General features: G+C 42.5%; 1 pseudogene; it reads left to right on the forward strand.

Moving 5' to 3' along the window:
• The first annotated feature begins 3557 nt into the window (after window positions 1-3557).
• Window positions 3558-3677, forward strand: LOC136650439 (5S ribosomal RNA; annotated as a pseudogene).
• Window positions 3678-11519: the final 7842 nt, after the last annotated feature.

Below are 11519 nucleotides of genomic sequence, written 5' to 3' on the forward strand. Positions count from 1 at the left end.
TCTGTACTTGTTTTTCTTCCTTGGGCCTCTTTCTTCTTCATTTTTTCCATTTTTACAGGACACTGTAAATTAAATCAAAATTAGACAGCAGAGCAATGGATCTGATAGAAGCTCTCCCATCAGATAGTAGCTATTCAGAGTGCTGGTGCACCTCTTCTCTTCCCTATTTAGTTTGTTTGTTCTACCTTTGCTAAAATAATCTTTGTCATTGCTATGATATTTCCCCTTCTTGGTTAGGACCTATGTTCTGTGTGTGTAAACATGTGGAATGTTCACATGTTTGCATGTAGATGGTCCCAACTTTGATATCCAGCCCCTCCAGTTAGGGAAGAGAGGCAGACACCTGTCTGAAACCCTGGAGAACTGCTGCCAGTCTGTGCAATCAGTATTAAAGTAGATGGCCTCATGATCTGACTCTATATAGGGCAGCTTCACATGTTCCTATGTCACAAATTATGTTAAGTGATTGATCTTGCTCCCATATGGTAGCTATACCTATTTGTGATGCATATCTAGTCAACACGTCACCTATTATCTGTGGTCCCCATTCTTCTATTTTTCATGTTGCTCACAAGTCAGAATGTCCCCTCATTCTCCCCCTTCCACTTCGCCATCCTTTATCTTCAAAATGCGTCACCTTTTAACTCATAATGGACACTTGATTGCAAAATGAAACAATAGCATAACAAAGCAAGGAAACTAGCAAATCAAGAAAACACCAAAAAAAAATTCATTAGGAAGGGTATTGAGAACAAAACGGCTAATATTATAATGTCATTGTACAAATCTATGGTAAGGCCACACCTGGAGTATTGTGTCCAGTTCTGGTCACCGCATCTCAAAAAAGACATAGTGGAAATGGAAAAGGTGCAAAAGAGAGCGACTAAGATGATTACTGGGCTGGGGCACCTTCCTTATGAGGAAAGGCTACGGCGTTTGGGCCTCTTCAGCCTAGAAAAGAGACGCCTGAGGGGGGACATGATTGAGACATACAAAATTATGCAGGGGATGGACAGAGTGGATAGGAAGATGCTCTTTACACTCTCACATAACACCAGAACCAGGGAACATCCACTAAAATTGAGTGTTGGGAGAGTTAGGACAGACAAAAGAAAACATTTCTTTACTCAGCATGTGGTTGGTCTGTGGAACTCCTTGCTACAGGATGTGGTGATGGCATCTAGCCTGGATGCCTTTAAAAGGGTATTGGACAGGTTTCTGGAGGAAAAATCCATGATGGGGTACAAGCCATGGTGTGTATGCGCAACCTCCTGAATTTAGAAATGGGTTATGTCATAATGCCAGATGCAAGGGAGGGCACCAGGATGCAGGTCTCTTGTTATACGGTGTGCTCCCTGGAGCATTTGGTGGGCCGCTGTGAGATACAGGAAGCTGGACTAGATGGGCCTATGGCCTGATCCAGTGAGGCTGTTCTTATGTTCTTATGTAATTCCAGAAAGGAATGATAGAGAAAAGCAAGATGATTTGAGCAGCTGAAAAATAAATGTAGGAAAACTGCAGGAGATTCAAGGAAGGCAGCAGAGGCTATTCTTCTAAATTGTTTGGTGTGGGGAATCCTATCACCCTCTAAACTCAAAGCCATGCAACTTGCAAACATGCAAAGCATCCACCTTGCATGCGCGTTGTACGAGCAAAGTTTACCAACCCAAGTGACGGTGCCAGCCAACCCTCGATGCACCCCAGGATCCCTTGTGTTGGTGCAGGGGATGCTCTGCTGCACCTCTGCACCCTCTGTGACTTCACAGGGACTTTGAGGTACACCTTTTGGACCACATGTTGCTTCATTGTGAATCCCTGCAAGTGCTCCATCTCAAGAGGCATCTCGGGTTGCTTTTGCCCCTGGTAACCTCTCAGTCAGGCATCAACTAATTGGGCTGCTTGTCCAGTTGGCTATCACCCCAGATTTCAGAAATGTTTGTACCTTTTCTCTCTGAGATGTCTTGGCCTGCCTTGTGCTGTTGCCCTGTGCCATTGACTGAGAAGACCAATCACTGCTTTTTTTCTTGATAAACAATGTCAACAGATTAGTCCTGCACCCTTGGAACTGGAGGCTCAGGGAAGGGTGTTTATTTAGCTGACTTAAGGTAAATGCTGTAGAAGATCTCTGTCGGTTTGTCAACTCGCAGCCAGGGGCTGTGGCAATACTTCCTGCTCTAAACTAAGCCAAACAGGGGAGGGGGGTCCACCCCAAAAGAATACCCTTTGATAAATAACCTTTCCATATTAAATGCACATCAATCTGACATAAACAATTAGCTGTCAGGTGCTTGGCTTTGCAAGCAGAGGCCAATTTTCAGATTAGTGCTAATTGCAGGGAGGGCTGACACATCAACTGCAAGAGCCAGTAGCTTACAGCGCTGGTAGGAGCCGACTTCAATAGCGAGAGCAAGGGAGGGCTGAGGCGGCCTGTCTCCAGATTGCTGGCAGTTTGACTGTAGACTAAAGTAAATGGAGCTGGCAGGGTGGAATCAATTACTGGCCAATGAAGATTTTCCCACAGGTCGGGGCTTGGGAAAAAAAGGACGTCCTTGCTGCCTAGACAGCTGGCATGGACTGTCCAGTGGGAAAGGAGCCGGCAGAATGAGAAAGAGAGGGACAGTTCTCTGTGATAAAACTGGTGACAGACTATAAATTATGAAAAGGGTACTTGGCAGAGGATTTAGAGCTTGCTCCTACCTCTGTTTTCTCTCCCCTGCACCCAGAGAGTTATTCACTGACCCGAGCTGGAAAATAAAATGTGTCAGCACAGAAACTCTACATTTATCTCTCACAGTTCTGTTTAATAAGGTACATGTGTGCACTGTTTTTTTTTTCAGAACCTTTAAAGCAACATTTTCGATTGTGAGGCTGGCTTTATGCTCTGGTTCACATGGTGTTCTGAGAAATGATGCTGCATGTTGCCCCTTCAATCGCTTGGCGACTGAATTTCTTAAAGGCACCAAAACACATTTTTTTGCTTTGTTTTTACATTCTAAAAGGCCTCAAAAGAGTTTGGCTGGAGCCCCACACAGTCACTGTTAAAAAGCCATGGAATGCTTATGCACAAGGGCATGTACGGTTGCCATTTTTGGTCTTTGGTGCATTTAGTTTACTTTTCTTTTAGCAGTTCCTTTGAATCATGGGAACACTCTGTGCACTTTATTGATCCTTGTAATAATTTTTTTCTGCTATGAACCCATAGTCATATTTATACTGAGTCATTTTTAAAAAAAGCACGTGAACCCTATATTTCACAATGGAAAACTTTAGCTGCTTATAGTGAAGTTTGTTAATTTTTATAACATTCCAAAGCTGGATAAATCTGCTTCCCGTTTTTCCTAAAGCAAGATGATTCTTACCAGAATAATGACAAGAATCTGAAATACACATTTGTAATGTTTTGTTACAAAATTCCTTCCTTTGTTTAGCCTATCGATTGCATAAGAATGAAGGCAAGGATGATATCTTGGTAGAGAGAATACAGTATCCTGCTAAAGTGAGATTGTGCTACCACCACCAGCCATTGGCACACAAACAGGGTCTTCAAGGGAAGAGAAACAGACAGCAACTGTTACCCTGCACATGCCCAATCTCATCTGATCTTGGAAGCTAAGCAGGGTCAGGCCTGGTTAGTACTTGGATGGGAGACCACCTGGGAATACTGGGTGCTGTAGGCTTATACCATAGTCTTTCGAGACTGAAGGTTGCCAACCAGGATATAGCAGTGGTTACCAAACTGTTTAGTGCCAGGACTCACTTTTAAAAATGTCACTCTGTTGGGATCCACCAAGGTTTACCAGACTTTTAAAAAAAGGAGATCTACAAAGAAATAATATTTATTTATTTATAAGTAACAATAACCAGAAAAAAGACCCTCAAACATTTTTCTCCCTATATTTACACATGCTTGCAAACTGAAAGAGCTGAGCTCTTTGCAGGGCAATTAGCAGCTACAGTTTCTGGTTTTTGAATAGCCTCAGGGCTTGAGGCAATTAGTTATCTGATCTTTCCATCACCCTTTGGCGACCTACCAAAAATCATGTTGTCACCCACCAGTGGGTCCCAACCCACAATTTAGGAACCACTGAGATAGCATTGCCTGAGATTTGAAAATGTTTCTCATCATGCTGTAAAACCAGAATGATTGAGTCAGTGCTAGTATTTTGCTGATATAACTGTCAGGGCCAATCCAATCTATGATACCTTACAAAGCAGTCATCTCAGGCAGCAGATTGGAGAGGGTACTGTCTGTGAATGCCCTTCTGTTTCCACTGCTATTCCTCCTCCTACTTCCTAGGTTTGGAAAGGAAGAGAAGAACGAAGCTGGAGAGGAAGTCTGGAGAAGTGGAGTGTGGAGTGCTAGAGCATACAACAGAGAACAATATTGGCAAGCCAAGTTTGTTTCTGGCCTGGGCTAGTTTGCTGTGGGGTTGTAGCATACAGGAATGTACGGATATCTGCAAACAGACAGGGACAGCAAACTATTATTCATGCATACTAAACAGAGTCCAACTCTGCAAAGTGTGTGGTTCTGGGAATGAAGGGTGTTCATTACTTGCAGGAAGAATGGGGAGTGAGAGAATGAGGGGGTGCAAAAGGAGGCCATAAAAGGAGCAAATGTTTTAAAATTACACCTGTGATAAGGGCCCCTGCTTCTTTTACTATTTTCCATGCAATTCAGGACTAAGACTAGCAAACAAAAACATGCTACATTTCTATTTGGAAATGGCCATTTTGCTTCATTTATGAGCAAACATAACAGTTCTTAATAACTGTAGAATTTTTGGCAGGCTTTGTAGAAATCCTGACCTTAAAATAGCTTAACTTTTGGCTTCTTTTTAAACGTCCTTCAGAACTTGCCTGGCTGCGCTGACAGGTCTGAAATTCCAATAATTTGTTCCCCAAGAGAGGCTGGCTGACAGTCCTACAGTTTTACTCATAAACTGGAGCTACAGGAAACTCAGATGCAATTGAAAGTGTTTCCTTTGGTTGGATTTCTTATATTGGTGGGATCTCTGCCACCTGGTCAATCTTGAGATGAGTATTCGCAGAGTATGTTTGGAAGTTAGGCCAACAGAGCCAAACAATATTATATGTATGTATGGGCCAATCCTATCCAACTTTCCAGCACTGATGCAGCTGTACCACTGGAGAGTGCATTGCATTTTGTGTTGCTGGGGGCAGTCACAGAGGCCAACTCAAGGTAAGGAAATGTTTGTTCCATTATCTTGGGGCTGAATTGCAGCTGCCTTGACCCTGGAAAGCTGAATAGAATTGGGCCCTAAATGTAATTGATAAGAGGAAAGATGCTTATCTTTCTAATATGGAATTGTGGTGACCACCACAACAATTGCCACGAGTATCATCATCAAAGCATTTAATTGGCAGATGAAGGGCAATAGAAGAGAAAGAGAAGTATCATCATACCAGTTTCTCCATTACATGTCAGAGTAATTTAATCCTAGGAGTCCAACTTCTACGTCCCATGATAACCCAGCCATATTTCTGGAAAGCAACAAAGACACCAGGGTAGCTGCATGATATAATTACCTTGTGCTGAAAGAGATACATAAATGAGAAAGAAATATTATATATATATGCATAGCACCATCTATCTACATTGCACTTTATATAAAATGAGAGGAGTCGTCCCTGTTCCCAAGGCACTTGCAGTCTAGAAACATACACAAGGTAGACAATGGGTGAAGGGAAGAGGAGTGAAGGCAGAGGTAAACAAGAGAAGAATATACAATTACAGTATTTCAGTTACATGCACTGCGTTTATACTTCACTATAAAGTGTAGGTCATTAGGATTCGGGTGTTCTGGTTTCTATCTGTTGAGCATGGATTGTGGTTTTTTCCCCTTTGGTCATTTTGTATTCTTGTGAAATTGAAGGTGGCTGATAAATCTCCACATAAATCTTTATATACTGTACAGTCTCTGTAGTGAAACAGATTGGAGCCTGACTAGTACAATCACTAACAAACTGAGTCTGACTAGTATAATTACGCTGGGATGAATAAGATCAGTTGCTCTCCCTCTGCTAAATATATGTGAGCCAATACATTAAGAAGTTGCTAGCCTCTATACCCCTGCCCAGCAGGGAAATTTCCCCAGTACTTCATGGGAATTGGGGGTGAACTTTGTTAGACATTCCAGTCTTTCAATTCTAGTAGTGTGCATTTTCATGGGATAATTCTTGATATATGATGGAAGCTGCTTAAATAAATTTAGAAGAAGATCCCTGCTGGATCAGGCCGAGGGCCCAGCTAGTCCAGCTTCCACCCAATGCCTTAGGGAGCACTGAAGACAAGAAGATACCTGTATCCTATTGCCACTCTCTTGCATCTGGCATTCAGAGACAGGCTACCTCTAAAACCCAGAGGTTGCATGTACTGTAGTCGAAGGATAAAGTGGATAAAGAGATGCTCTGGCCACTGTGAGGTACAGGAAGCTGGACTAGATGGGCCTATGGCCTGATCCAGTGGGGCTTATTTTCTTATGTTCATCTATGATGAACATAACTTATAACTTGTGATGGGCTTTTCCTAAAAAAAAAAAAAATCTGTTCAATTCCGTTTTAAATTCTGTATGTAGGCCAGGTGTCATTATCACAACCTGTGGCAAGGAGTGGTGTACAAGAACCAAAACAACTGGAACAAGTAGATGGGCAGCCCTGGGTTAGCCCTGCTAACTGGTTAAGAGGCGCTTCTTCAAGTGGGTGCTCCTCTTTTATTTAGCAGGGGAAGAGTAACTGGCCCACCTCACCCCAGCAGTGTCTTTTCTATTGGCTGTCTGCTGGTGTTGCATCTTTTTAGATTGTGAACCCTTTTGGGACAGGGAGTCATTAGATATTTGATTTTCTCTGTAAACCGCTTTGTGAACTTTTGTTGAAAAGCAGTATATAAATACTGTTGTTGTTGTTGTTGTTGCTGGCTTCCTCTGGCAAGATGAGTATGCGCACTGTTGCAAATGTGCTATAACGAAAGTTGTGCCAGCACAGAGACCTGACCCGCAGCCCAGAGCAGGTAGGCACACCACAGGATGGCAATGGGAAGAAGGTGGAACGGGGTAGGAAGGGGGTGTTTCTGGGTGGGAATAGGGAGTATGGAGGGTGGATCAGGCCTGGGAGGGGCGGGGATGGTGGAAGAGGCCTCCACTGTATTCTATTTCCCCCTTCCCAGCCTGAAAGACCAACATGTGGCGGCCAGAATTTCCGCTAGCTAAAAAGCTGGTGCAGATCCAAGTAGCCCATAGAGGCTGCTGGGGCTTTACCTGGAGTAAGGGGACAAAGGTCCCCTTATCTCATGGAGACCTCCAGAAGCCACAGTTCCCATGCTGGATGCAGCAGAGGCTGCACCAGCCCTGCTGCACTGCAGCTCAGGAATTTAGTTAGGATTGGGCAGTGAGTTACGTTCATATTATAGAATTTGAAGAAATTATCCAAAGCCCATACCATGGAATATTGGTCCACCATCTCAAAACACTCACAGGATGATAATGATTATTGCTCTCCCCCTTCTCTAGACGGCTTTGAAAGCCTTCAGTGAAAAGCCCCATACATAGAAGAATCATCCTCCAAAGGTAGTCATAGCAATTATCCAAATAGACTCAGGAGACCAGCACATCTGGGAGCATTCAACAACCCTCCAACCCAAATATGAGTCATTTGGGAGTTTTTCCGTTCCCAGTGGCAAGAAAAAAAAAGTTGAGTTGGAGTCTAATGATAGCATTTGCCGATACTGTGTGTGAGTTAATTGGTTATATCATAAGATTTCCTTCCTCCAAATGGAGCTTCCTCAGAAGCAAGGACTCCTTCCTCTGAAGGAAGACTCCCTTCAGAGAAAGTTACTTCCAGCAAAGGGTGAAAATCTTGGGATTAGGACAGAATCCAATATCCCATTTTGTAATTATGATATGGAGAAGAAGCCTCACACCAGTATTTCTGTGCACTCTATAAAAATTCTTCAATCCATCTTTCTCTTTAAAGAAAATTTGTGCAGCTTCTTTGAGTCTAGCAAATCTGATCCGGGGGCGGAGGGGAATGAGAGGAGACAACAAAAATAGAGTGCCTTAAAAGACATGTTGTCTCAAGGCCATGAATTATTCCAGGATAATGCTTTGGAAACAATGGAAAGTTTGCAGGCAAAGGAAAACAATTCTGAGAATGAGAAATTGTACAACTTAAATGTGAACTTCCTGATCAGCTGCTAAAAGGTACTTTTCTGAAAAGGAGGCACCCTTCATGTATAGCTGAGAATTCTTTGCTGAACGATCCCCATTGTTGTCCGCATTGTGTCCTTTCATTATTGACAGTGACAAAACTAGCATATGCAGGTCAAAGGGCTGCTGTTAAATATCTGCTATATCAGCTGGGGGGGGTTCACAACAGCGGTCATGAGCATAACTGATTGAGAATGTCTCAGACACACAGATGCACACCAAGATTTATTCATTTTATGGATTATTATTCTGACCACAGAAGTTGCCACACAATTTAGTGAGATGTTGCCCATATAGTTAAGCTGGCCCATGTGATTTGAGAAGGAAGAGACTCTACAGATATCTGTTAAAAATGTTATTTTCACAAAGTAGCTTAGCATTAAGACAACAAAAACATAATACAAATATCTCATTACATTGTATTGTATTGGCAACCTTCAGTCTCGAAAGACTATGGTATCGTGCTCTGAAAGGTGGTTCTGGCACAGCATCTAGTGTGGCTGAAAAGGCCAATCCGGGAGTGACAATCCCTTCCACACCGGGAGCAAGTGCAGTCTGTCCCTGGTCTGTCTCCCTGGCTATGGGTCTTCCTTCTTTGCCTCTTAGCCTCAGACTGTTGGCAAAGTGTCTCTTCAAACTGGGAAAGGCCATGCTGCACTGCCTGCCTCCAAGCGGGCCGCTCAGAGGCCAGGGTTTCCCACTTGTTGAGGTCCATCCCTAAGGCCTTCAGATCCCTCTTGCAGATGTCCTTGTATCGCAGCTGTGGTCTACCTGTAGGGCGCTTTCCTTGCACGAGTTCTCCATAGAGGAGATCCTTTGGGATCCGGCCATCATCCATTCTCACGACATGACCAAGCCAACGCAGGCGTCTCTGTTTCAGCAGTGAATACAGCAAAATGAGACTCCAAAGCTCAGAGCTATACAAATAAGAACCAGAGCACATATATTTTATATGTTGATACACCTTGCTTGAGCTTGTGTGTACTTGCTCAAAAGTAAGACTGCAATCCTATCCACACTTTCATGGGAGTAAGCTCCATTGACTATAATGGGACTTACTTATGAGTTGACAAGCACAGGACTGGGCTCTTATTGGCGTAAACTTCCAAGTTAGTAGGTATACAAAGGATTGTAGCCTTAAAAGAGATGGCATGAGTGACCTGAATTTTTGAAATGTTAGAACAAATATTAACGTACAGGGTTGCAGACTTCTGAATTATAGACATCTGAGTTACGGACACCCCCATTGGCACTTTAGCTCAGGCACAGCTCATCCATTGTGGTGCTTTTGCACAAGTCTGATAGCTCTGGGCTGGCAAGAACTGGCTGTTTTGACACACAGTACATTTATTCTGACTTCTGGACAAACCTCCAGAACAGTGGCATAGCTAAGAGGGTGCAGGGGGTAGCAGTTGTACCAGGTATCAAGCTTTAGGGGGGCAACAAGTTGAGCTCGACACTAGTGACCAAAATTGTGAAAATTTTGGTATGTATGAATAATACCATCATGTTATATATCATTGGAAAGGTTATTTAATGCAGAATGCAATGAAAAAACTGTATTGGAATATTTGTATTCTATCAAAAGTTATGGCCAATTAAGCAGAAAATGAAAACACAACTGCCTTATGGAACAAAAAGTGAATTTGCTTAACTCAAAACTGACCTATGAGACTGATTGTTCTGAGTGCCAATGAGATGTTATTATAATACAGCATGGAACCAATAGCTTTTTATTTATTTATTTATTTATTTATTTATTTACTTACTTACTTACTTACTTAATTAAATTTGATTTTTGTCATGGAAGGGGAGCTACAAAATCTTCTTTGACTCCAGGTAGCAGATAGATGCCTTAGCTATGCCACTGACTGGGGTGAGGCAGCAGAGCAAGTGGGTGGTGAGCTGCTAGGGGGAGCAGGTGGGTTCCAATTTTCACTTTTTAAAAAGCCTGGACGTGATGTCACTTCCAGTTGTGACATCACTTCCGGGGCAACGTTTTGAGCTTGGCACCAGGCTACACGATCATTAGCTATGCCACTTCTCCAGAACAGAACCAGTAGGAATCTTGGGGACTTACCATACATGCAACTGGATCTAAAAACACATTGGCTACAATTCAGGTAAGCACTTTCAGGACTCACTGATTTCAAGAGAGAGGTCATGCCTACTGAAATTGAAAGGATTTGAAAGTGCTTAACATCCTCTGGATCATGTCCATTGTTACTTCTGATGTATAATTTAAATTTGCTTAATATCTGGCTTCTATGAGCTGACTCAATTCACACAATACGTATTGTTATTCCGATATTTAAAAAAAAGTCAAATAGAGGAAATCAAATGTGCAAGTGAGTCCTCCATATGACTGTTGTGGATAGTGTACTCATACAAGTTTCTTGCCAGAATTTGGAACAATTGGAATGAGAACAAACATCAGATCCCAAGATCTAGTTTTGCAACACTGCTTTGCAGTCCCATATTCAATATTTATTTTTGCTCCTCCAATTTCTTTCGAAGTTTGCTCTGTTCGTTTGTGTTTCTCCCAATATTTTACCTTGTTTAGATTGTAAAAGCTCCCTGATCATTTTAATCCTTTTGCTTCTCACTCAGTCGTCCTGCACTGATATTTACTTTGTCCGGTGTGTCAAGTTCTACTGTGTTTTCTATTGATTGTTGAATCTCCATATAGATTTTCCTAAGTGTTGGTCAGTATGTGCTATGTATACTTCCTTCCAGAAAGCAACTGGTTTATATTTAGTATGGGAAAAATATCTTCAATAAAGGACACACCTGGAATTAGGGTACTGTGAAATGGTCTCAGACACATTGCCCTTATTTTTACAATCTTCCTAAATGCAGCCATGTGAACATCTTCTATAGACATCCTTAAGAGCCATAGAATTTAATTGAAAAAGAACATTGATCTATGTGCAGAGAGATGGAAGAGGCAGGACCACAGAAGATTCCCTATCAAACTCCCAGAACAGGAGACAGGTATGTCCTTCCACAGGAGATTCCTGAGCCAAATCAGAACATGGAAGGGGGAATTAAAACCCTTTTTATGCACCATACTGAATGCTGCTCCATTTGCTGCAAATAACCACTTTGGAAGCAAATGCTGGAAATGGCTCAAAGTAAAGAGTTAAACCTCCACGTCTCCATGTGTTGTGGTCCTGACCTGGATCGGGGCCACCCGTGTCCGTTCTTTTTTATTAAACATGCGTTGAGTCTTAAACACACCTTTTAATCATGTGATTTACATGACATGTAGATAGGCTCTCCAGTGTACCCAAG

The sequence above is a fragment of the Tiliqua scincoides genome, chromosome 4, assembly GCF_035046505.1.
Source record: "Tiliqua scincoides isolate rTilSci1 chromosome 4, rTilSci1.hap2, whole genome shotgun sequence".
Lineage (NCBI taxonomy): Eukaryota > Metazoa > Chordata > Lepidosauria > Squamata > Scincidae > Tiliqua > Tiliqua scincoides.